The 26,860-nt window shown below is 43.7% G+C and overlaps 1 protein-coding gene and 1 long non-coding RNA gene across 3 annotated transcripts in view; one reads left to right on the top strand and one right to left on the bottom strand.

The window, feature by feature from the left end:
- NMUR1 (neuromedin U receptor 1) overlaps nucleotides 1-26,860 on the top strand; it is a 245,406-nt gene that overhangs the window by 76,176 nt on the left and 142,370 nt on the right. The gene's annotated exons all lie outside the window — the stretch shown is intronic.
- On the bottom strand, nucleotides 1,655-25,034 carry LOC141100679 (uncharacterized). The gene is made up of 3 exons (XR_012234739.1): nucleotides 24,871-25,034; nucleotides 3,495-3,631; nucleotides 1,655-2,078 (listed from the first exon to the last, which is right to left on the bottom strand). It is a non-coding gene; the product is annotated as an uncharacterized lncRNA (long non-coding RNA).

The raw sequence follows: 26,860 nt of genomic DNA, 5'->3' as shown, positions 1-26,860 counted from the left end.
TTAGAGGAGATACAATTTTGTTTTACAATGGACTCAGAAGAAACCAAGTACAGACCATTCTGGGTTAATTCTCTAGAAAACAAGGAGTGGTTGTCCTCAGCAAACATAGTGAGTTACTATTCCCATATTATATTTCCTCAGTTATGTTTCCTCATGTGGTGAGTATCTGAGAGAGCAAACACTATTGCTGGAGGCAAACTCACATATATCTAGAGTATGTGTGTCAATCTGTCTTCTGTAAACAAGTGTGCAGTCTCGACCCTGAATTCAGACATTTTTCATTCAAAGCAAAACTGTGCCCAGGAGTCAAATGTAATAGAATATGAAGTCATAACGAGGCATCAAGAATTTCATTAGAGCAATAAGACCTTTCTAAGCATAAAATTATTAAGCATGTTTTGTTTTTATCATTAAATTCTAATTAGTAATTACTTTAGTTGATTTTGCTTTGCAGTTTTTTTATAGAATAAATTAAAAACCTATCTGTAGTACAATTCTAGTTTAATTAAAGCATAGGATCAAACTTGAACAGTTTTTGTAATGAGGCTTACTGTGTCACTAACAGAATTGGCTTTGGGCTAAACCATGGAGTTTAAAGGCCTGTACACATTAGACTAATTTTGAGCGAACCCACAGATATCGAGAAGTTGGGCTGGTGGTCTAATGTTTGTGGTGGCGAAGGACGACTGATGGTCATGGAAGATGTTGATCGAGCATGTCTGATTTTGGACTGCTGATTGCATTATTCTCCCAAAGATGAGTCATCAACCAATGTGTCTGCTGGCAGCTTTCTCATAGAAAACACAAAAGTGCTCAGACAAAAAAACACTATTGTGTATAGGAGAGTTGACCTAGATGGCAGTTTGCCGAATGATTGGCCAAAGCAGCATTTGGATAACAAGTTAACAAACAACTAATGTGCATAGCCAGCTTAAAAGGAACACAACATTTGACCTATCTAAGCTATTAATACGGGTATACAGGATATATGCTGCTGAGAAGTCCTACCTGTATGCCTCATATCAGATGCCTTGTTGTGGATAAATCATCTTTTAGCACTTTATGTAAATTACCTCTTCCAGGCTCTGGGAAGATGCTGCCTGGAAGATTACTCTGCCTCCAGAGATGATTATACATGAAGGGGAGTTACCAGTGTAATGTGTAATGGTCGTTCCCAGCGCTCCTGATATCACTGCAGAGCTGTGTGTGCTTATACCTGACACATCTGCAGGTCCCTCTCAACTTCATCTTCCAGCTCACAGGCAGACAAGGTTGCAATATTGTTGCAATACAGCAGAGCTCAGAGAGAAGAAAAAAATGTGTTTGCAAGAAGAAAAATTAAATTTCTCTTGTCCTGTGTTAGTTACTTGTCTCATACTGGTAACTCTCCTTTTATTTAAAATGATCCCTGGAGGCAGAGTTATCTTCCAGACAGTGTCCTTCCAATAGCCTAGAAGAAGTAATTGATATAAAATGATAAACGATGATTTCTCAACGACAAGGCATCTGATATGAGGCATACAGGTCAGATTGTTTTCAGCAGTCTATAACCTGCATGTCCCTATTATTAGTTTACTTCAAATGTGGTAACTGATTCCTTTTAATAGATTGTGAATTCCTCACCCTTATCCCCGACAAGGGGATGCATTAAGAGGACTTTTCATCAATTTTTTTTTATCTTCTACTACTAGACACACAATGTAATAACGGCTGCAAAGCAGAATAAAACATTTTTTGTTTTTTTATTTTGCCTCTTCATTGTGGAGATATTAGCAATCAAAGTATTTGGCACCTAAAGCGTTAACTTTATTTAATCTCAAGTGGGTGTTATTAGATGGCTTCCAGTGTGAGCATCTACCATCATTCACAATAATCTTGTACTGTAAATGTACCTTAACACATTTTAACAAATTCTGCTTTTGTTCAGTTAGCAGGCCTCATTTAAGGCGTTTTTGCTGCCAGTTCTTGGTTCCCATGGGACATAAGCAATTAATATGAATAAATGTAGCAGCTGAGAACAGGAAACTTGAATGGAGCGGTGCTGTGGTTCCTTGGACAAGGGTTGGCCGGAAGTACTGCTGTGCAGGGAATAAAAATGTAAAGGATCATTAGAGTCCCAGCAGTCAGATCACCATAAATCACAAAAACATTGGCGCATCCTAGCAATATATTGCTACAGGTGTTAGATTTCAACTAGTCTTGATATTTTGTAGTTATTATGGCTACATGCGGCCACTAGAGCTTTTAAAATATTATATAGTAACTTTTATTGCATTCTCCTGTATAGAATCTTATGAGGTTTTTTAATGTATTTTCATTAGCATTATTGGTTTTCTTAGCTTGCTGAATTTAAAAGACAGCTCAAAGTATTATTTATTTAAAATGCCTCTGGCACAGCTGGCAATGAGGAGATAAGGTATAAGCAGGTATGTACATTTTTCAGTTATAGTATATAGTCAGGCATATATGCCCTAATTCATGCACTATATTCATTCAAATGCAAATTCTATAGCCCAAAGGATACATTTTCAAAACTGTGCTTCAAAAGCCATAGCTAGTGATTATCAATATCCTTAAAATGATCCATATCATATTTTCCTTCAGTAATATGCAGAGCAAAGTTCACACATATAAGAATTTGTGATGTTTGACATTATATTCTGAGTATAAGTATTCTTGTTGTACCTCTGTCATCAAGTGTCTTGCCAATAAAATGTTTAGCATGCATCTCTATGGATATTCTAATGAAAGGACTTGAAGGCCATACAAAGATTATCTTATGGTGCTCCCAAAATATAACACTTTTTTAATTTTAAGATTTCTAATCTTTTCAGTTCAATTCTTAGAGAGCATATCTATTAGCCACAGAACTACTATTAGCTCCCAAAACTCCACTCCTGACTTGTGGCATATCATCAGTGCTTTGTGTAAAGGGGGCTGTCTGTCTGGCTTATTTCAATAGCTAAGCCAGCCCCTTCTATTTCACAGCCCATGCATAGACACAGGCAAGATGTAGAGCCGCTGGAATCTGGAAACGGTGCTGCTATCTTTAGAACAGGACACGTTTGATAATACAAGTATATTAGTCAGTTCTGTATATTTATGTTAGAAACACATTGAAACCATTTTGTTTATGGTGGACAACCATTTCAACTTTAGCTCTCATCCATAGGAAATAAATAAAACATGCATCAACTTTAAGTGTCAATATATTTAGACACCCATTTCATAATGATTAAAAAACCAGGAACTATGGGATGAGTCTGGATGTGAGATATCCAGAACAGTCATAAACAAAGGTTTATTTAGCCTTAAGCCTCAAGATAGATAAATATTATTCAATAGTTAAGATTTTTTATAATGGAGTCTGTCTTTGGTAACATTGGACAGTATTGTCACTGTAGCTTAAAAAATCTGTATAAAATGCATTATACAGGGTGATTCACTCACTTCTAAAATAGATAATCTATCATACTGAAACATCTTGTACATACCTTGGTTCATGAGAAACTGATGGTTTAAAGCAGGTGTTTAAAATGTCACTGTTTGCATCCAAGCTCTCCTGCAGGTGTCCTTCGATATTGTTGAATGTATTCCACAGGAAGTCCGGGGTCATAGCCTAAATTTCTCTCTGTATGACAAAAATCAGATGGTGTTAAATTAGGCGATCTTGGTGGCCATAGTCCCTTGTAGATTACTCTGTCATCAAATAAGGCTTCAATACACAATTTGGACTGCTGATTTTGACCTCCAAGCTTGTTTAGAAACTCACTTTGGCACCTCTATAAGGACTCAGTTTTCAAATAAGTTTTCACAGTGAAACAAGCTACTCCAAACTGTATCTGTTAATTGTTAAAAAAGAAGGAAATCAGCAGGAGTGAAATGCAAGCACCACATATAAACTACCGATGCGCAGAAGTGCAGAGTCTGAACTCTTTTATATGAACCTTTTTCCTCTCTGGCCTCTGGGGTTAATATGGAGTTTTGCCCCCAGTGGCCGCTGGTGTTACTACAACTGTAGTTGGTCGGCTGCTGGGTTTTTGCCCCCGGTGGCTGCTGGTCCTACTACATATTTAATTAGTCAGAAGGTGGTGACTTCCCCCCCTCCTTCCTATAAAAGGTCGTCAGCTGCTGCTGCTTCCTGTTGGTAATACTGGTCATTCACTAACCAACCTTGGAGAAGAGAGGAGCTATTTGGAGCAGTGCTGTTGCAGCTTATCTGGAGCCTTGGTGTTTCAGCTGGAAACTGTGTCCGGCAGAGAAAGCTAAGTTGTGTGTTATTCCCTGTCTGTTATTTTCCCTGGTGTGTTTATTAGTACAGTGGTGAGGACCAGTGCCCGCACTTGCCAGTTCCCTAATAAGGGATAGGTGCAGGGCAAGTGAGGGACTGAGGTATCCTGGTCGGCGACAGGTTGAACGAACCTGTATAGGGAGCCTGAGGAGAGTTCAGGGCTCTTCCTTAGGAGAGTGCAGGAGATGTCCACTTCCCCATTCCCTATTATAGGGCCCACCATTGTAATTGTTTCCCCGGTGTCCCCTTGTCTGTCTTGTTGTTTTGTGACCGACCGATTGTCGGGTCACGTCACGCAGAGCCAGACATATCGTGACAGGTTCAGTGCAGAGTATAGGATAGGTTGGAAGGGTGCAAGACTGTTAGAAGAGAGGCCACAAAGCTGGAGGTTGCAGTAGTTTAGCTGGGAGATCATGAGTGCATGGACTAGAGTTTTTGCAGATTCTTGATTAAGGAATGTACAGATCCGGGTAATATTTTTGAGTTGTAGTTTTCAGTATGTGGAAAGGGCATGGATATGTGTTTTGAAGTAGGGATCAGAGTCCAGGGTTACCTGAGGCAGTGAGTTTGAGGGACGCCCTCATCTATGCCTTGTAGATGAGGGCCAGAAAGAGCATGTGCTCCAGTGGATGGCAAGCGCTGCATCAAGTGGCCTCTCCTTCTCTTCCTCCACCTTAATATCACACACAGCAAAGTCCTCAGGGGTGGCATCCCAATTACCCTTGTTTCCCCCCATGTCACAACTCTCCAACCGCCCAAGTGATTGTGAGGAACCACAGATTGGCGAGTCTGCAGAGCTGTTCACACATTCTATTCCATGGGCATCAGAGGTCTACTCCAAAGATTCACAAGAGGAGGAAAGCATCTGCCCCGATGCCCCAAATATTTTCAGGTGGATTTGGGGTCGGACAAAGTAGGGTCCTAGAAGAATCCAGACCCTCATCACCAGACGTTTACCCCGAGGGTGGAGCTGATCCTGATGAGACACCGATACCTGCGGTAAATGTGGACTGTATTGTCAGGGCAGAAAGAGAAGGGGGTGACTCTTAGGGCGAGGAGTGTGAGAACAGAGAGGATGATGAAGAGGTTGTAGATCCCAGAGGTACACAACTGAGTAGCTCAGCAGAGGAGGTGGAGGAAGAAGACAAGGAGATTACCTTGAGGCTTCCTGCACAGACAAGGAGAGACCATGACAAGCACTGCATCCTCAGCCACAACTCTGGCTGTGACCAGCAATGATCATGGGTCTGCAGTTTGCGATCAACAAATCTCACTGCACTAAAATGAGGCCTAGCGGGCCTCGTCAACGACCGGCTGCCCCATCAACCACATCTGTTACTGTTTCCTCAGTTATTGTGGCAAGTGTTCTCTCACAGGTCTCACCTCCCCTTGAGAAAGGACAGCTAATAAGCAGCGAAATGCACATTGGGGTGTGTCCAACAGTGAGCCTCAGTACCGGGTAAGACTATCTTTTGCCCCACATTTAGCAGGCCTATATGATGGCCTTACTTGCGTTACGTTGGTTGGATTTTTTATGCTGACCTTGTCCACATGAGTTATGGCAAGATTACATAGGAGTGGAGCTTACCATTTTTTGAGTGACAGTTGGAGGCATGTTCAGGCTTAAATAATCCTTATGGTAGTTTCTTACCTTTAAGCCATTTGTATTGCAATTGGTGTTATAACTCTACAATGTACAACCTCACTTTTGGTGTCCTTTTTTGCACATTTTTTATTCTTTTCTGTTTATATTAACTTGGATTGTGTCAATAAAGATATTTGATATTTTTATAAAAACTCCTATACCCCCTTTTTGAGCATGGAAGTGGACAAGCCTCCTGTTTTTGACCGATCTCAGACTCCAAGCACATCACATCTTTCTCAAGCCATCATAACATCTACACCTGCACCTCATTCACAGTCCAGCAGTTTGTCATGTTCACCCTATTATACCATCTCTCAGAACAGCAGCCAGTCCTTGGTCCTGCACTTGTGATCCCGTAAAGATTGTTAGCTTCTACACATGCCAAAGCTAAGAGCTTGAACTTCATTATCTCCAATCTGTTGGCCACGGAAATGCTGCATTTCTGCCTGGTGTATACAGACGATTTCCAAAAGCTGATGGCCTTCGCAGTCCCTCTTTACTAGTTGCCCAGTTGCCATTACATCTCAAAGAAAGCTGTGCCTGAGCTACGCCAGCATGTCACAGACAACATCACCCTTTCAATGAAAAAAATTTATGTCTGCTAGGGTGCATTTCACCACTGACACCTGGACACGCAAGCATGACCATAGGCGTTATATCTCGGTGACTGACCACTGGGAGAATCTGGTGGTTGTGGGGGCAGGCGGAGAAGGGTGTGATCCACAAGTCTTAGAATCCCCGAGGCTTGTAGGGCACTTGGGGTGGAGAACTAAACCAATAAACACCAGAGGATGGAGAACTAAACTGCTAGGCAACAGGGGTTGGAGAACTAAACTACTAAACACCTAGTGTTAGAAAATGTAACCACTACACACCAGGGGATGGGGAACTAAACCACTACACAACAAAGGATGGTGAACTTAACCACTATTCACCAAAGTGTCACTAGACACCAAGTCTTGGAATCCCCAAAGCTTGAGGGACAAACTTTGTATATAACACTTCCTCCACTGCTTCTGCCCTCCTCCACCTCCTCTGGGGCCTCAACCTGTACCCTCAACCTCTCCCTTAATGAGACAGGCGTTCCAACAATGCAAAGAGAATCCACCAAACATCCGTACTGCGCAGCCAGGGCTCACTTCAATCAAGCAATGTTTAAATGAATATGCCTTGGAGTACGCAGTCACGCAGCTCAAGAGCTGTGAACAGCTATACAGGATGAGTTTGAGCGTTTGAGCAATGGTTGTATTCACTTAACCTGGTGTCAGCTCTATGTTGGGGCAAATTCACACACTCATGCATTATTGCATGGATCACATCCTCAACCTGGTGGTACAGCAATTTTTCTGCCAGAATCCCAGCCTGGATGCGGTGCTGCATTTCTGCCATCTGCACATGTGGGTCATTGACTTGCAACACTACAGAGGTCTTTTGCGCTACCGGCTGGTATGCGATGTGCCAAAACGGTGGAATTCTACTCTCCACATGTTGCAGCGACAGTGGCAGCAGCGATGAGTCCGGGTGCAGTATGTAATTTTGCAAATCACACTTGAGAAGTGGGTACAGATGAATGACCTTTGCACTCTCCTGCACAGTTTCAAAATTAGTAAAACAAATATTAACACTTTGACAAATGCCCATGATCTGTGTATATGTATTTAGGGTATCTAGTTATGTAAACCCTGGCATCTATAACAACACTGCTGTAATACTATAGTTCAGCACCATAAGGGATATAAACATATGAGGGAAAGGCACACACAGAACTTAAATGTAACAAAAAAAACACTTTATTAAGACACAATGACAATCATAAAAGCATAGAAAACATGTGGCCCGGTATTCTCAATAGTGAGCTGAAAATAATTGTAGCACCACAGCATAACATGAAATTACATCACAGATGCAGCAAGACAGATTATAAATTCATGATAAGTAATAGCACCAATATACAATGAACCAAGTGTTAGCCTATTTGTTATGTCAAATTTTAAAGTGCATAGTGCATATGACTCACAAGCAAGTTACATAATGAGAGATGCTAACAATATGTGCATATACTATGCTGCAAAGAGTATAATAGCTGCTTAACTTCAGTCAGCGATTGTGCCACAACCTCTACACGCATTTTGGCAACATGCCTTTGTCAGGGAGAGTTTTAAAATAGCTACTAAGATGGTTAGCGCTGACAATGCTGTCATTTGCATCACTATTTCGGTGATCTACATGCTGGCGCACACTTTGAATAATCTGCGAGAGGAGGTGGTGGTCCCAGAGAAAGAGGAGGAAGCAAAGGAGGATGCGGAATGGTTAACAATATCTCTGAATTCTGGACTATCATCGCACAGGCGGGTGCCATGGTAAGGTGTATTATTGCGATCGAGGGGGGCTCATGGTACCAGACAAACTGTAGTGAAGGTGCAGGAGCCAAGGAACAAACGGAAGAGGAAGAGGAGGAAGAGGTGATGGGCGCGTAACAATCAGGAGATTATGATCCCCTCTATGTTGTCCATGGTTGGCGGATGGGGACAGAGGCAGCAAGCTTGAATGTTACCATGCTACCAACACACCATGGACTTGGACCTCAAGCACCCAACACATGAGCGTCTTCTTGCTACACTATTTGCAACTTGATGCCCATATTGGTAAGATGAGAAATAGTGCTGACTACTGGGTTGCCTCTCTGTTAGATCCAAGACACAAGAGTATATCTTGCCAGATGCTTCCTCCCCTGAAAAGGGATGCTCGCATGCTGGAGTATCATAACATGCTTGTTCTTAAGAGTTGTCTTTCCCAAGACAACAGTGATACACACAGTCTGCTTCGCAGTTATAGACTTCCAACCCTGGGAACTTCAAGTCATCAATGTAAAAACAATAGCAGCAACAGCATTGTAAGTGGCAGAAGCAATTTCTGTGAGTTGTTTCACACATTTTTTAGGCCAGCCCGTGTACCGGCAGAGCAGAGTACAAGTATGATACATAGTGAACGATTGGAGAGGATGGTGAAGGAGAGCAATATCAATGCCATCAGGGGGATTTGAACCCTTTTGCATTTTGGTCTTCAAAAATAGAATAGTGGCCTGAGCTTGGCTGTCACGCCTTGGAGGTTTTGTCACGCCCGGCAGACAGCACTCTGTCAGAACCCATCTTCATCGCTGCTGGTGGTGTCCTGATAGATAAGCACATCCAGCTGTCCCCTGAAAGTGTAGACTGCCTAACTTTCATCAAAATGAACAAGTCATGGATCTCCAATGACTTTTGCACCCCACTCGCTGACTGGGCAGACTAGGCAATGGTGTCATTTTTAGTGTGCTGCATTGATCTCGCATTATTGCAGTCTGTGACACTTTTGTCATGGTTTTTGAGCCTGCCATTGCTACCGCTGAATTGTGGAGACTCCAAGTTGTATCTCCATCTGGTGGCTTGCTTGCAGTGGAAGGGGTGTCAGATCCCCATTATACTATTTCTAATCTGGGAAAATCAATGCAACTTTAGATGCTAATTTTGAGAAATGTTTGGACTCCAAGTCGGGTTTCCATCATATGTATTGTCTATAGCACTAGGGCTCCCAGACCGGCAGACGTGCACTTACTTTTAGTTAAGTTCTTGTGTTATTATCCTTAAAATTTCTAAATAATAGTAGTCTACAAAGCTGATTTGCCACCTGAGGGTGGCTGAGCAGAAAAGCAGTTAGAGCTCATAAATGGCCCATGCCTGACTGTTGCTGTGACATTATAACATTTCTACTGTTGGTCAATTGATGCCATTTTTCCTGGTGTCTGCCCCTAACTTTTGGAAATGTTTGGACTCCAAGTTCGGTCTCCTTCATGTGTGTTGGCTTAATTTGGCAGGGCTCTCAGAGCACCAGCACTAGACCTGTCACTCATTCACCTCTTAATGATCAACGTTTAACCTAGAATTGCTGGTTCAAGCCCTGTCCCATGTATCCATGCTGCATAATTATAGTATTTGTACTCTGGGTCAGTTGGGCAGTTGGAGAGTTGTGATGTGGGGGGAAACAAGGGTAATTGGGGTGCCACCTCTGAGGACTATACTGTATGTGATATTAAGATAGAGGAAGAGAAGAAAAGGCCACTTGATGCAGCGCTTGCTATCTACTGGAGCACATTATTATTTTATTATTATTATTATACATTTTTATAGCGCCATTTATTCAATGGCGCTTTACATGTGAAAAGGGGCAAATATAGACAAGTACAATAAACATGAGCAATACAAGACACACAAGTGCAGATGGAGAGAGAGGACCCTGCCCGCAAGGGCTCAGAGTCTACAGGGGATGGATGAGGATACACTAGGAGAGAGTAAAGCTGGTCATGCGGTGGTTCAGTAGACTGAGGATCACTGCAGGTTATAGACTTGTCGGAAGAGGTGGGTCTTCAGGTTCTTTTTGAAGGTTTCCATGGTAGGCGAAAGTCTGATGTGTTGGGGTAGAGAATTACAGAGTATGGGGGAAGCACGGGAGAAGTCTTGTATGCGGTAGTGGGAAGAAGAGATAAGAGGAGAGTAGAGAAGTAGATCTTGAGAGGATCGAAGGTTGCATGTTTGTAAGTACAGGGAGACCATGTCACAGATGTATGGAGGAGACAGGTTGTGGATGGCTTTGTATGTCAGTTAGGGTTTTGAACTGGAGCCTCTGGACGATAGGAAGCCAATGAAGGGCTTGGCATAGGGGAGAGCTCTTTGTGACCTCCTACAAGGAGTACCGCTGTGCGGCTGCCAATGAAAGGGAGCCAAACTGCAAGTCCGGTAACAGAGGTTGTCAGTTGTCTCTGGAAAAGATGAGTCGTAGAGATGAGCGACTTTGCCTTTTTTCGCGTCGAGTCGGGTTTCATGAAACCCGACTCTCACAAGAGTCGGGTTGAACGAAATCAGCCGACTATAGGGAAAAGTCGGAGGCTGACTGAAACACAAAACCCAATGCAAGTCAAAGGGGAAGCAAAGTCGGCAGGGAGTGGAAGACAGTAAACACAACTACAGTGCCCATTTCAATGCCAAAAACATCAATTCTTATAACTGAAGCTTGTCAACCTTAATTTTCATCCTAATAATAGTTACGCATTGAAAACTGGGGGTTATTTGGCTAAAGTTGTGGGGGGGTTGGGCTGACTCCAGGTTTTCGTGTGCCCTGGGCCAAAGAGTGTCAGTGCGTCCCTTTAACACATACCACAACTCATGATGCTCCGATACGGCACAGAAATATAGTTATAGTACAATGACAAATACTTCACTGGTTACATGACATGACTGATGTACAGTATTTTAAATTGTACAATAGCTCAAAAACAGGACAGTATATTACTCCATACAGTGTTATGGCCACCACATTGTGCGCCATACAGAATAATGAGCCCCATATATTTCTCCATACCAAATAATTAGTCACATTATATAATGTTCCATACAGTATATGATGAGCTCCACATAATGCTCCATATATAATGGGCCCCATTTATAATGCTCCAGTGTATAATGGGCCCCTTAGATGCTGCTCCAGTGTCTGATCTGCCCCATTTACAATGCTCCAGTACATGATGGGCCTCATGGATGATGCTCCAGTGTATGATGGGCCCTAATAATGCTCCATATATAATGGGCCCCATTTGTAATGCTCTAGTGTATAATGTGCCCCTTAGATGCTGCTCCAGTGTCTGATCTGCCCCATTTACATTGCTCCAGTACATGATGGGCCTCATGGATGATGCTCCAGAGTATGATGGGCTCCAATAATGCTCCATATATAATGGGACCCATTTGTAATGCTCCAGTGTATAATGTGCCCCTTAGATGCTGCTCCAGTGCCTGATAATAATAATAATAATAAATTTTATTTCTATAGCGCCGACATATTCCACTGCACTTTACATTTCGGAGGGGATTTGTCCAGACAATAGACATTACAGCATAAAAATAATCTCATAGATTATAACAAATACCAAGAGGAATGAGGGCCCTGCTCGCAAGCTTACAATCTATGAGGAAAAAAAAAAAAAGGGAGACACGAAAGGTGGGTGGTAACAGTTGCCCTGATTGTATGGACCAGCCATAATGTTAAGTGTGTATCAGTACAGACACAGAGGGCTAATGGATGCATAAAGCATGTGGGAACATGATGCGGGGAACCTGGTTATGGTAAAACTTTTGGCTGTGCCACACAGGGATAGATTAGGTTAATATGTTGAGGCGATAGGCCAGTCTGAATAAATGCGTTTTCAGGGCATGCTTAAAATTGTGGGGATTGGGGACTAATCATATTGACCTGGGAAGTGCATTCCAATGAATTGGCGCAGCACGTGTAAAGTCTTTGAGATGAGAGTGGGAGGTTCTGATTATTGAGGATGCTAACCTCAGGTCATCAGCAGAATGGAGGGCGCGGGTAGGGTGGTATACTGAAACAAGGGAGGAGATGTAGGGTGGTGCTGAGCCATGGAGTGCTTTGTGGGTGAGGGTAATAAGTTTATACTGAGTTCTGGAGTGGATGGGTAGCCAGTGTAATGACTGGCACAAGGTAGAGGCATCGGTGTAAAGATTGGTGAGGAATATGATCCTGGCTGCAGCATTTAAGACAGATTGGAGAGGGGAGAGTTTGGTAAGAGGGATACCGATTAGAAGAGAGTTACAATAGTCGAGACGAGAATGAATAAGAGAAACAGTAAGAGATTTTGCAGTCTGATCTGCCCCATTTACAATGCTCCAGTACATGATGGGCCTCATGGATGATGCTCCTGTGTATCATGGGCCCTAATAATGCTATATAATGGGCCCCATTTGTAATGCTCTAGTGTATAATGTGCCCCTTAGATGCTGCTCCAGTATCTGATCTGCCCCATTTACATTGCTCCCGTACATGATGGGCCTCATGGATGATGCTCCAGTGTATGATGGGCTCTAATAATGCTCCATATATAATGGGCCCCATTTGTAATGCTCCAGTGTATAATGTGCCCCTTAGATCCTGCTCCAGTGTCTGATCTGCCCCATTTACAATGCTCCAGTACATGATGGGCCTCATGGATGATGCTCCAGTGTATCATGGGCCCTAATAATGCTCCATATATAATGGGCCCCATTTGTAATGCTCCAGTGTATAATGGGCCCCTTAGACGCTGCTCCAGTGTCTGATCTGCCCCATTTACATTGCTCCAGTACATGATGGGCCCTATTTTTAATTAACCTAGGCATGATATGTGAAAAGAGCTCCATGGAGTAATCTGAGGTGTGTGCTTCCACATCCTTCACTTTTGGGGTGTGTGAAGGACACAAGGAAAGGGGTTGCTCCTGACCAGAAGCCTGCAGTTATGACTCAGTGCTTGCATTTTTTACAACTTCAGAAGAGGAGGCGATAGAGCTGGAGGCTGTTTCAGCAATGTAAGCCACAAACAGTTCCTGATACTACGGCTTTTAAAGCAGTCTACCTACACTCATAAAAGGGAGCCTTCCAGGCCTTCCAGAGCTACACCATGACGCTGGCTCAACACCTCCTGCCTTAGCTGCTATTGTGTTTTTGGCACTACCAGCAGATGCACCACCACCACCATCAGTACCTAGTGGCCCTCCACGCCCACATCCGCATTCTCTTCCACCATACTTCATCATGTTTTGGAAAATGACCCAAAATACCAGCAGATATATGGTACTGTATCAGAAGCGTACAGCTCTACACAGTCTATGGATAACAGTAAATCTCCGTATATATTTCATGAGGCATACACAGACGCTCACAGGCTCAGTATGGATTACCCAATAAAATAACAAGTTGAAAAAGGGTACAGTATCTTCAGATACAAGGTATATATAGTATAGTGTAAACATTCTGATTCTCCGTATACATTTCAGGAGGCAGACACAAACGCTCTCAGGCCCAGTATGGATTACACAAGAATATGAAAAGCTGTAAATGGGTTATGTAACACAAGTGTACAGCTGTATAAAGTGTTGGGGTAATCTTAAAGTTCCAAATATATTGCCGGAGTAACAGACAGACGTTTACAGGCTCATTATTGATTACACCAGAATCTAAATAGCTAAAAAGGTTACTGTATCAGAAGTATTCTGCTGTATACAGTGTTGGCCAAATTGAAAATATCGGTATATATTTCCGTAGTCACCCTCAGACGCTCACTCAGTTTGGTTTTGACCATAATTAAAAATGTCGTAAAAAAGGTCCTGGATAACAAGATAGCAAGTATATATTTTTTATGGTACAATTGAAATCTCCGTATAAATAGTCCTGTAGTCACTCACAGACGCTTATACAGTATGGATTTGACCGTTATGCTAAATGTCAAACAAAGGTACTGTATAACAAGATACAAGCTGTATCGAATATAGTGTAAAAATAATTTGTTTCTCCGATTCACAGTATATATAGAAAGCGTAACCCACACACGCTCACTCACTATGGATGATGTAGGGAAGGTGGACTGACAGACAAACCAGCCTGTTGTGAGAAGCAGAGGTGTAGCGCAGTGTAGGTGTGAAACCGCTAAGATAAAGAGAAAGGGTGCAGTGTTTTAGCTTGCCCATTGGAGGGCAGTGGAGAGTGTAGGAGTGGGACTGAATAATTGCCATTGGTCAGAGAAACTGTTAGGTGATGGTGGGTGGAGTTACCAGAACTGGAAGTATAAAAGGCTGAGGGAAGGTTCTGGAAGAGTCAGTCAGTGAAGGGAGCACAGTAAAGAGGAAGTTCTGCTGAGGAAATAGAGACAATGGAAAGGCTCCAGAGAGGACTGACAGTTGAGGCGGTCACAGGGGGGTGGCCCAGAGGACGGTAGCCACAGACGAAGATGGCCTGGGGCTATGATATGGACAGTGTGCTCAGACTGGTGCAGCGCTGCGGTGGTTGGGCCTAGGTCAGCCACAGTGGAAGAACCACAGAGGACTCCACGATTATAGATACAAAGGAATTAAAGGTCCTGGGGCCTGTGTAAAGAGAAATGTGAAATGGCTGTGGTGAATTGCTGCTGTCGACAGAAGGATGGGCACTAAAAACGGACCTGTTGAATACAAACTCTGTCTCAGTCTCGTGTTTGTCTGTGGCAAGAAGATGGTCCCCACCCCACAGTTGGTTATCCTACAGATGATACCTTAATACAAATTTTTGAAACAAGGTGCTGTATCAGCACAGGCCATGTGTGTCCAGTCTAGGGTTAAATTTCCATCTATACTTCCAGAGTCAGACACAGACACTCACAGGCTCACTATGTATTACACCAGAATTAAAAAAGTAGAAAAAGGGAAAGGTATTCTGTTATGATTGAGTCACCGTAGGAGGCAGACACAAAAATAGAAGCTACGTCCAGAAAACCAGAGAAGTTGGCAACTATCAGATTGCAGACCCCTGAACCTATCAACACAACTAGCAGTAGCCGTGGGGGGGGTTCCTACGATGCCCTAGACCCCTCGATCACAGCCGGAGCGCTAAATAGCCTAAAGACAGAAAAGGAAATCTAAACTGCCCCAGAGCAGACCCCAAAGTAAAAGGCAGCCCCCAACATATAATGACGGTGAAGCAAGATGAAAAAACACTAACACAGATAGAAAGATAGGCTGAGCAAACGATGGGGCCCAAGCTAGCTAAACAGAACAGGAAAGGAAGGTTGCTGTCTGCAATCTGCCAAAACCCTATCAAAGACATAAGCCAACAAGCTGATATGAAAAAGACCCTGAAGCAGCTAGGCTTCAAAAACTAAATCAGCACTCGGGTATTTTCAGAAGACAGAGCTAAAGGAATTCAGCACACCCCAGCAGGGAATGGCAGAAATCCAGAAAAACAAAGCAAAACAAAGTCTAAGCACAAATGCAAAAGGCCGAGCAGAAAACTTAGCTTTAGAGGAGCAGGAATTCAGACTGGTCTCCAAGGATCCCACAGAGAAATCACCCGCAGGGCAGAAGGGCGTCGGCAGCCTTATATCCAGTCAGTAACTCCATTCAGCCAGTCATCATCATCAGACTCAGGTGTTTGATAATCAGGCTCACTACCTTTCTTTACCAGAAGAGGGAGTTCCTCGGGCCTCAGTAGTGAAGGGGAAAATGAACTCACAACAGTATTCATAGCATACACCAGTATACAGTGTTGTGGTACTTTTAAATCTTCGTATACCGTATATTTCAATCTCAGTAAGCCAGTCCAGAATCTCCACTACTGGAAACTACTTGGATACAAGTATAGACGCAAAGTCGAGTGTTAGCAGAAATTTTGGAATTACTCATCATGGGAAAACCTCCTGGTAGATGTTGCAGAGGCGATGCAGACCCTCAATTACTGTGTCTGTGGAGAAAGCGAAAAAGGTTCTTTGTGAAGAAAGGATTGCTTTATCGCAGTAGCGTGGATCACATCACCGTTACTCATCTCCATCAAATTGTGATCACAGGGAGAGATGTACCCATGGTCCACACTGCTTATCATGATGCGTCTGGTCATTTTGGAGTATAAAAGACAGAAGCTACAGGCCGTATGCGATTCTATTGGATTGGCATGAGAGGAGACATTGAAAAATGGTGGCAGGAATGTCACATGTCTGTGACTATCACAGCTGTGAAAGGTGATCATAAACCACACTGCATCCGCTTGTAAGTTGACGTCCATTTCAAATGGTAGCCATTGACCATCTGAAGGTAGAGGCCAGCAGGACAGGCCATAGCTACATCTTAATCATCATTGATCAATACACCAAATTTCTAGTGGCCGTCCCTGTGAAGGATTTAACTGCCCAGACTACACAGTGGTGGAGCAGGGAGAGGTAAGTATTGCAAGTGCTGTGGCCATGACCAAGGGGCACAATCGTGGTCGACGGTACTGGCACAGGGCCCCTCATAGTATGCTGGTGTGTCTGACGGCGAGTGGGCCCTCCCACTGTCTAAGAGTCAGTGAAAAGCGGTCATAGAGGAGCACTTAGGAAGCAACCCAGGGGCAGACAAAGATGTCAGGTCTCCACCGCAGCTCCAGCCGAAAACCTCCAATGGAGGATAGGAGCAATGAGAAAATGGAAATGGTCTTAGGAGCGCAGGAAAGAGACTCAGACAAGAGATAGGTTTTAACCACAACACATTTCGACGGAGGATCCATCTTCCACCTGATGAAGACAGATCCTCCGTCAAAACGCATTGTGGTTTAAACCCATCTCTTGTCTGAGTCCCTTTCCTGCTCTCCTAAGACCCTTTCCATTTTCTCATTGCTCCCACCGTCTGAAACACTGTATTGTACTATGAGGGGCCCTGTGCCATTGCCGTCGGCCATCAGTGGTCCCATCCACTTGTTCAGAGCAACGGCACTTGCCCGGGTGCGCCAGGTCTTGACCCCAGCCGTTTGGGGAGGGGTGGGCAACCCAGTTAGGGAGGTTTAAAAATTGGATATGTTGATGTGTTGGCTGGACATTCAGCTGCTGCAAAGGGCGTAATTGGGCAAGTCCGAGGAAGAGGAGGAAAAAACCGAGGCACTTTTCTGGTAACCTATGTGTCATCAGGGGAAGGTGGGACAAAATCCTTTGAAACCCATGCATGGTTCATTTTAATGAAGGTTAGATCATCAACATTTTGAGTCAACAGACAGGTCATTTTTTCTGTCAGGATTGATCCAGCAGCACTGAAGACTCTTTCAGATAACACACTAGCAGCAGGGCAAGCAAGCTCCTGTAAGGCATATTGTGCCAATTCAGGCCAGGCGTCCAGTTTAGAGGCCCAATAGTCAAAGGGGAATGACCTGTGAGGGAGAACATCGATATGGGAGGAAAAGTAGTTTGTAACCATAGTTGACAACTGCTGCCTCCTGTCACTTTTAATCGATGCAGTATTAGCAGTCGTGTGAGCGGTACTTGAGAAATCATTCCACAACATGGTCATTAAACCCCTGTCTCCAACGCCACTTCTGCTGTGTGCACCATGAACACCTCTTCCATTGTGCCTACTACGTCTCGTGGGAGAACTAGCACCACTGCTGTGTGCTGGGAAAGCCTCCAACGCTTTACCAGAGTTGCTTGTTTGTTTGCCAATATTATCTCAAGGTTCTCTTGTGGCATTATGTTGTGTAATTTGCCTTTGTAGCGTGGATCGAGGATGCTGGCCAGCCAGTAGTCGTCATCCCTCATCATTTTGGCAATGCGGGGGTCCCTTTTTAGGATCCGCAAGGCATAATCGCACATGTGGGCCAATGTTCCAGGTGTCAATGATGCACTGCCCGTGGTGGGTGGAGGAGCAGTTTCTGGCAAACCCACATTCCTACAGTCACGCACAAACACTGTACCTGACCTTGGAACGCCAACATTTTCTCTTGCCCCCTGAGAAACATCCTCCTGCCCAAAATAATCATCCCCCTCATCCTCATCCTCCTCTTCTTCCTCCACCTCGTCCAGGACAGTTCCCTGACCAGACAATGGCTGACTGTCATCAAGGCTTCCCTCCTCCTCCTCCTCCACTGCAGACACCTGCTCCTTAATGTGCGTCAAAGTTTGCATGAGCAGACACATAAGTGGGATGCTCATGCTTATGATGTCGTCGTCTGCGCTTACCAGCCATGTGCATTCCTCAAAACACTGAAGGACTTTACAGAGGTCTTTCAGCTTTGACCACTGCACACCAGACAACTCCATGTCTGCCTTGAAACTGCCTGCCCATGTATCCTCCCACAAATGCATTACAGCCTGCCTCTGTTCGCACAGCCTCTCAACCATGTGTAGGGTGGAGTTCCACCTTGTTGCAACGTCTATGATTAGGCGGTGCTTGGGGAGGTGGAGCAATCGCTGCAGCTTCTGCATACGACTGAAGTGTTTGGCCGAGCGACAGATGTGCGAGCACAGTCTTTGCACCTTACGGAGCAGGGATGTTAACTCCGGATAATTATTAAGGAAGCACTGCACCACCAGGTTCAAAGTGTGAGCCAGGCAAGGTTTGTGTGTGAATTTTGCACGGGCTATGGCTGCCACAAAATTACAGCCATTATCACTGACTACCTTGCCTGCCTCAAGGTGTAGACTGCCCAGCCATGACTCTGTTGCTGCAAGTAGTCGGCCACTACCTCCGCGGTGAGTCTGTTGTCGCCCAAAGACATCATCTTTAACACAGCCTGCTGATGCTTACCACTAGCTGTTCGATAGTGGGACACCTCGTGTGCAACACTGCCAGCTGTGGATGTAGAGCTCGTGCGACTGCGCTCTATGGACGAGCTTTCGCTGATAGACGAGGAGGAGGAGGAGGAGCGAAAGCCTACAGCCAACTGTTGCCTATACCGTGGGCTAGGCAGCACTGTTCCACCGCCGATGTCCCCAGTGGAGCCTACATCCACCACATTTACCCAGTGCGCAGTGATGGACACGTAACAGCCCTGGCCATGCCTACTGGTCCATGCATCTGTTGTGAGGTGCACCTTTCCGCTCATTTACTGTTTTAGTGCATGGACAATGCGGTCTTTCACATGGCGGTGGAGGGCAGGGATGGCTTTTCGAGAAAAGAAGTGCCAACTGGGTAGGTCATAGCGTGGGACAGCATAGGCCATGAGGTCACAGAAAGCTGTGCTTTCAATCAAACGGTAAGGCATCATCTCTAATGAGATTAGTTTGGCAATGTAGGCGTTCAAACACAGTGTACTGTACGCGGATGAGAGGATGCGTACTTTCTTGTCCTACTCAGAGTGTCTGGTAGGGTGAGCAGGACTGGAGAGCTGCATATGGGGGAAATAGCGGTGGACCGGATGGAGTGAGAGGGGGTTGGTGATGATATTGGTGGTGATGGCCTAAAATCAGTGTTGGGATGCAAAACCATTGTGATTCCCTGAGTGCTTTGGCCTTGCGACAACACCTCCACATTTAATGCTGGTGGTGTGCTTAATGGTGGCGGTGGTCTTACAGTGGGGGTAGCGATGGAGCGTTGTTGGCTACCTTCAGTCGGAGCAAGTGCACATGTGCTACCTGAGGTTTTGTAGTCCATCCACGCTTGCAAGTGCATGTTGATTAAATGTCTAAGCATGCAACTGGTATTCAAATTTCTGAGTTGTTTACCTCGACTAAAGGTCCTTCCGCACTTCTTACAGGTAACCTTTGCCTCATCAGTAGGATTTTGGACAAAGAAGTGCCACACTGCACTCTTCCTACTATGGTAAACATTTTCTGGCCTTGCATGCTGTGCTAAGTTGACCATCTGGTCAAGCTGTCCTGCAACTCTTTTAGTTTTTGTTCCACATTTTAGGACAGCTACAGGCCTGGTAGATAACCGCTGCTGCGATGTCAATGCCTGCTGTGGATCCTTCTCCTTATCTGAACTATTGCCAGCGCCACCCTCCTCCCCCAATGGATGCCAATCTGGATCCAGAACTGGGTCATCCATCACCTCCTCTTCAAAGTCATCTGCACCTTCCTCTTTACCTTCCTCTGTGTCACCGTGTAAGGTGGTATAGTATGCGGGAAGGGGCACCTGGGTTTCATCAGGGTCAGATTCTGGCTCAATAGACTGCGAGGGCAATGTAGTGCTGTGGGTTAATGTACCCGCAGAATCATCTAGCAGTGGCTGTGCATCAGTGCACTCCATGTAAGATTCATCTTGGACTGGGGAATTCAGGATATGACTGGATAACCCAGGCATGGTATGTGAAAAGAGCTCCATAGAGTAATCTGGGGGTGAAGGACACAAGGAAAGGGGTTTTTTATGACCAGAACCCTGCACTGATGACTCCGTGCTTGCAGGTTTCGACTGTTCAGAAGAGGAGGCAATAGAGCTGGTGGCTGTTTCGGCAATGTACGCCAAAACCTGTTCCTGATGCTCTGGCTTTAAAAGCGGTTTTCCTACTCCAAGAAAAGGCAACCTTACAGGCCTTCTTGGGCCAGAGGATGACGCAGGCTCAACATCTCCTGCCTTAGCTGCTATTGTGCTTTTGCCAGAACCAGCCGATACACCACCACCATCAGTACCAGCTGCGCCCCCCTGCCCACGTCCGCGGCCTCTTCCACCATACTTCCTCATGTTTGGGAAAATGTACCAAAAATACCAGCAGAGAGATGGTACTGTATGAAGAGCGTCCATTTGTGTGAGGTGTATTAAACAAATTAAATCAACGTATATATTATGTTAGTCACAGACGCTCTCACAGTATGTATTGGACTGTAATCCAACAAGCAGATATACGGAACTGTATCAGAAGTGTACAGCTGTATACGATCTTTGTGCAACTAACAATCTCCGTATATGTATTTACGGAGTGTCACACACACGCTGACTAGGTATAAAAGTGACTGTAATGTGAATGGCAGATTTACAATACTGTTCGAGAATCAGACAGCTCTATACGATGTGTGTATGTAAAATTGTCCAGCTCCGTGAATTTGTATACAGACTGACACACGCTGTCTCTGTCTAGTTTTGACCGTCATCAAACAGCAGATGTACGAAACGGTTTGAAAAACGGACAGGACTCTAAGGTGTAGGTCTGGAAAAACGGAAAAACTCCTCGGCTTTTTTTTCCAGAGTTACACAAAAGTAGCGTCTATTTGTCCGTGCTAGAACGCGGTACACGGTAGTGTGTGAGGAGCGTACACCGCTGTACGGTGTGTGTATGGAAAATTGTCAAGCTCCGTGTATTTGTATACGGACTGACTCACGATGTCTCTGTCTAGTGTTGACCATAATCAAACAGCAGATCTACGAAACTGTTTGAAAAACGGACAGGACTCTAAGGTGTAGGTCTGGAAAAACGGAAAAACTCCTCGGCTTTTTTTTCCAGAGTCATACACAGGTAGCTTCTATTTGTCCGTGCTAGAAGGCGGTACACAGTAGTGTGTGAGGAGCGTACAATTCTGTACGGTGTGTGTATGGAAAATTGTCAAGCTCTGTGTATTTGTATACGGACTGACACACGCTGTCTCTGTCTAGTTTTGACTGTCATCAAACAGCAGATATATGAAACTGTTGGAAAAACGGACAGGACTCTAAGATGTAGGACTGGAAAAATGGAAAAACTCCATGTATTTGTATGCGAACTGACACACGCTGTCTCTGTCTAGTTTTGACCGTTATCAAACAGCAGATATACGAAACTGTTTGAAAAATGGACACGACTCTAAGGTGTATGTCTGGAAAAACGGACAAACTCCTCGGCTTTTTCTTCCAGAGTCACACCCAGATAGCTTCTATTTGTCCGTGATCCCAGCCGGTACATGGTAGTGTGTGAGGAGCGTACACTGCTAGACGGTGTGTAAAAAAAATGAACGCTCAGTAACTCACCAGGACAAAATAATAAAATTTGGAGTGCTTTGAAAAGAGCAGTTTGAACAGCAGTGTGCACACAGCAATGCAGCTAGCAGGTAGCCTTAAAAGGCAGCCTAATCACCACCAGCGCTGCTGCACACAACAAAAATCCTCCCCTTTCACTGCACACTAACTGTACAGTGAAAAGCGCTATCAGCAGAAGCAGTTTTTTTTCTTCTTCCCTGCCTAACGCTCTCCCTGTTTAGATTCAGCAGCAGCACCTCTCCCTATTGTAAGATCGGCAGAAGTAAGATGGCGGTCGGCGTTCACAGCCTTTCATACCCACTGTGACGCCACACAAAGCCAGCCAATCACTTCAATGCCCTTCTCTAAGATGGTGCTGGTCGCTGCGCATGTCATCACGTTGCCCACAGTGTGCGTCCTCCATCATTGGGTGAGAAAAGGCGCTGAAAGCGTCATTTGAAACGCGACTTTGGCGCGCTGATCGGCAACCTCATGGCCGACCTCACGCTAGGGTCGGGTTTCAATCGGCGAAACTCGACTTTGGTGAAAGTCGGCGATTTTTTAATCTGACCGACCTGTTTCGCTCAACTCTAATGAGTTGGTGTTTGTTCAGTAGATCTTTCAATAACATTACCACCTACCCCACGTACACCTCGAGCACCAAGCCAATTCCCCCTTCAACCATGACCTCGCTTTTTCCCACTCATGTTGGATGTACCTTTCCACCCTTTTAACCAGCTATTTCACAACCCTAGACCCACACCTGTCAGTAAATTAACAATCTGTATTTATTTGCTGAGATAGTGTGGCTGGATCACAGAATTAGCACAAAAGATTTAAAGAATGAAGTGTGGACTGATGTCTGGACCACTCAATTGGCACAAAGGATTTAGATGCTGAAATGTAGACCTTTTCCCCCTTTTAACCAGCTGTTTCGCAACCCTAGACCCACACCTGTCAGTAAATTAACAATCTGTATTTATTTGCTGAGATAGTGTGGCTGGATCATATAATTAGCACAAAAGATTTAAATGATGAAATGTGGACTGATGTCTGCACCACTCAATTGGCACAAAGGATTTACATGCTGAAATGTAGACTCCTGGATGGACAACACAGCACAAAGGATTTAGATGCTGAAATGTATACTGCTGGCTGGACCACGCAATTTGCACAAATAATTTAGATTCTGAAATGTGGACTCCTGGCTGGATCACACAGAAAAGATTTAGATTCTGAAATGTGGCCTGGTGTCTGGACCACACTATTAGCAGAAAGGATTTAGATTCAGCAATGTGGCCTAATGTCTGGCCCACACTATTAGCAGAAAGGATTTATATTTTGAAATGTGGCCTGGTGTCTGGACCACACTATTAGCAAAAAGGATTTAGATTCAGAAATGTGGGACTCCTAGCTGGGCCACACTATTAGCACAAACTATTTAGATTCTGAAGTGTGGTCTCTTAGCTGGACCACACTATTAGCACAAACTATTTAGATTCTGAAGTGTGGTCTCTTAGCTGGACCACACTATTAGCACAAACTATTTAGATTCTGAAATGTTGACTCTTGGCTGCACCACACTGTTAGCACAAATGATTTAGATGCTGTAATGTCGATTTGATACAGAATGCTATCTAGCTGAACTAGTTAACAATAAACATGATTGTCAGTTGTCCTGTAAGCTCCACATTATCTCGCAATGATCACAGACTCCAGTTTCATTTTTCAGTAGTCATGCAGCATGAGTTCATGTAATTGGTTTTCCGTACAATTTCTTTATCCTCTAGATGTTATTTTAACATTTATTCAATTCATTGATTTGTAGAACTGCAAATTTTTGCCAAAACAATTTCAAAATTTCAAGCTGAGTGGCTAAGGATCCCTAAAGATTATTTATATCATTGACAGCAATATTGTTATTTTTTTTAATTCTGTGTTGTTGGTCTTCTATTTTCAGGTGGGTCCGCTCTGAAACCTGCCTGCAAATCACAAACTAAATGTTCAAAAAAATTAACATATGCATTTCTATAAAAAAAAAAAAAAAAAAAAAAACTTGATGTGCATAACATCATTCTGTTAAATATTTTTTGAGTACCTCATATTTCCAAAGATGCCAATCTGTAAAAAAAAGAAGCAACCTGATAATTCTTTTAGCATTTTCATCTCTGAAAGCGCTCTCTACTTTAACATTCAAGACAAAAGCTTAAAAGACAATCGGAAGGCAACCAGGTATCTTTTTGAGTGTTTGGCCAAAAACAGCTTCAAAAGCTGCCATCGCCATTTTCAATGTTGCATGGAATTTAAAAAAAAGGCTGGAAGGCACCTGTAAAAATAAAAGGCTGCTCCAAACACACTGGAAAAATGCTAAAAAAATCAGCAGGTAGTCACAAATGTCACTAAAGCACTCGGAAAAATAATCAAAAATGCTAAAAAAAATGTCACAGTGGGATTGCCCACCTAAAAATAAGTCAGAGGTTTGCTGTTATTGCATTAACAAAATATCCTGTATGTTAGGCCCAATTCATCAATTGCAATTTTTTCAAAGCCCCTTTTATTTTTGATCTTGTATTTGATGACATTTTTTGCAACAAAGTCATCAAAATGGTGCTCACAATTCAAGAATTTTGACAAAAATTAAAGATGCTCTGTGAACTTGATTTATTTGCAACACCCCTTTAAGCCACATTAGTGAGCAAAGTGTCCGGTATTCTCACCTCATTATGGCACAGTTCCTCCTACCGAATCTTGCTGGGAGCTGTAGGGGAATGCAGGAGGGTCTTCCTCTTCCAGGGGTTGACTGGAGAAAACCCTGTCCGCGGTCTGTACACACTCACAAGAGAGGAAATTGAAACACTTAACAGGTTTATTTATAGGGGGATAAATGGTAGAAAATGCAGGTGGCATATCAAGAAACTGCAAAACAAATAGTATTAAACAATCTGAAATACAGGTACAAGCTGTGATTTGCAGCAGGCCTGAATGTTAAGAGCAACACGCTCCCTTTAAGCAACAGCAGACTCACTCCTAGCTAATCAAACCTAACATATGGCTGCAAGGTTGGCGACTGGTTTCTGTGGATGTTGGCGCACTTACGGGAACCGTTGGTGTGCTGTATGGTCCCAATCAAAGCAAAATCATTTCAATAACATTTCTCCCAGGAACGTCTTAACAGTAGAACTATGAGTTCCAGTAATATCATCTCAGCAACAGTTCTCTTACAGATTCCGTAATGGAACAAGTCCAAGCAGGATGTACTCACTCCTTTATGCAGCTCTTTAGTCACCTTGTCTCCAGCTTGGGGAAGCAGTGTTCAGACCCCTGGGTACACATGTAGAGCGGGCAGGAATTTCCTTTGTGGTAATCTAGGTGACGATTGATATCTCCTGGTAACCTGGCAGGTCTGTATGCAGGTTTCAGCTCCAGGATTGTTTTCTCCTGTCAGCACTCACTCTGTGCATCTGTTCTCTACTTTCCAATATCAGACTCTCCCCAGTCTGTAAGGGTGAGTGCACACCGTGCGGATTGACCTACGGATTTTTCCACATGGATTTGCAGGTAAAACCGCAGGTAAAGTAACCTGCGGTTTTCCTGCGGATTTGCCAGCGGTTTTCCCCTGCGGTTTGACACCTGGACAATGGAATCTGCAGAAAGAATTGACATGCTGCGGATTTAAAATCGCAGCAAATCCGCAGCATGTGTACTGCGGTTTTGAAAACCCATTGAATTGCATTGTACTGTACAATGCCTGCGGGTCTGCAGCAGATCATCAGAGGCAAATCCGCTGCGGATCCGCAGTAAAATCCCCGCCGTGTGCACATACCCTAATGAAGGAACATACACATCACTCTGTGTTTAGCTAGCTCTACCCTTCTTCACCAATCTGCTCAACCAATCAGTCCTTTCCTCTGCATGTCCACTAGAAGTTGTAGTTTCGGGCAGAGAAGCAAAAGAAGCATTAATGTCTGTGTAATACCAGTAGTAGTAGTTTCTGTGCACATAGCTCTCACTGCAGATGTTACATATTATTGCATTCTCACCATTTTGTTTCGCTTTTAGTGTTTTGTGCTTTTTTAAATTTTCATTTTTATCTTTTGTGCATTTTTAAGACTGGCTTTTGTATGTATCTATCCGTTTTGTTTTCCACTGTAGGCAAAGTTTAAGATTTACATATGTTTTTGCCTGATTTATCATTTGCAACTTTTGAAATATTCGAAAACACATGATCAATCAGGCAAAAACATCCAGAAAACCTAAACATAGTGCTGAATTTATAAAAAACAACAGACAAACACATAAAAAGATAACCTTAGAAAAAGGGGAAAAGGGATAGTTCCACTTTGTGCATACCTTTTTTAGTTTTTTGAAATCAGGAAAGGATGCAAGAAAACTGTAAAGATAATCTTTGTACACATCTTTTGCTGATGCATCTAAAAAATGTATAAGAAAAAAAGTCCATCTTAATAGGTAAACCAAAGACATGGAAAGTGGCATTTTTCTTTTTATTTCGCAGCCTGTACTTCCTCTTTACTGTAACCTCATTCACTCTACTAAATCAGAAACTCATATTCATCACAAAATCAACCTAGTGTAAAACAGTAAACACACAGCTCTGGCAAAAATTAAGAAACTACTTCCAAATGTTCAGTTAGTCTGATTTTTCTCTTTATAGGTATGTTTTTGAAAATGTAAAGTGTTCTTTTAGTC

This window comes from Dendrobates tinctorius, unplaced genomic scaffold, assembly GCF_039654945.1.
Source record: "Dendrobates tinctorius isolate UK_male_01 unplaced genomic scaffold, ASM3965494v1 ptg000107l, whole genome shotgun sequence".
Classification (NCBI taxonomy): domain Eukaryota; kingdom Metazoa; phylum Chordata; class Amphibia; order Anura; family Dendrobatidae; genus Dendrobates; species Dendrobates tinctorius.
The sequence above is the reverse complement of the archived record's forward strand: the minus strand, read 5'-3'. Positions and strand labels throughout refer to the sequence as shown.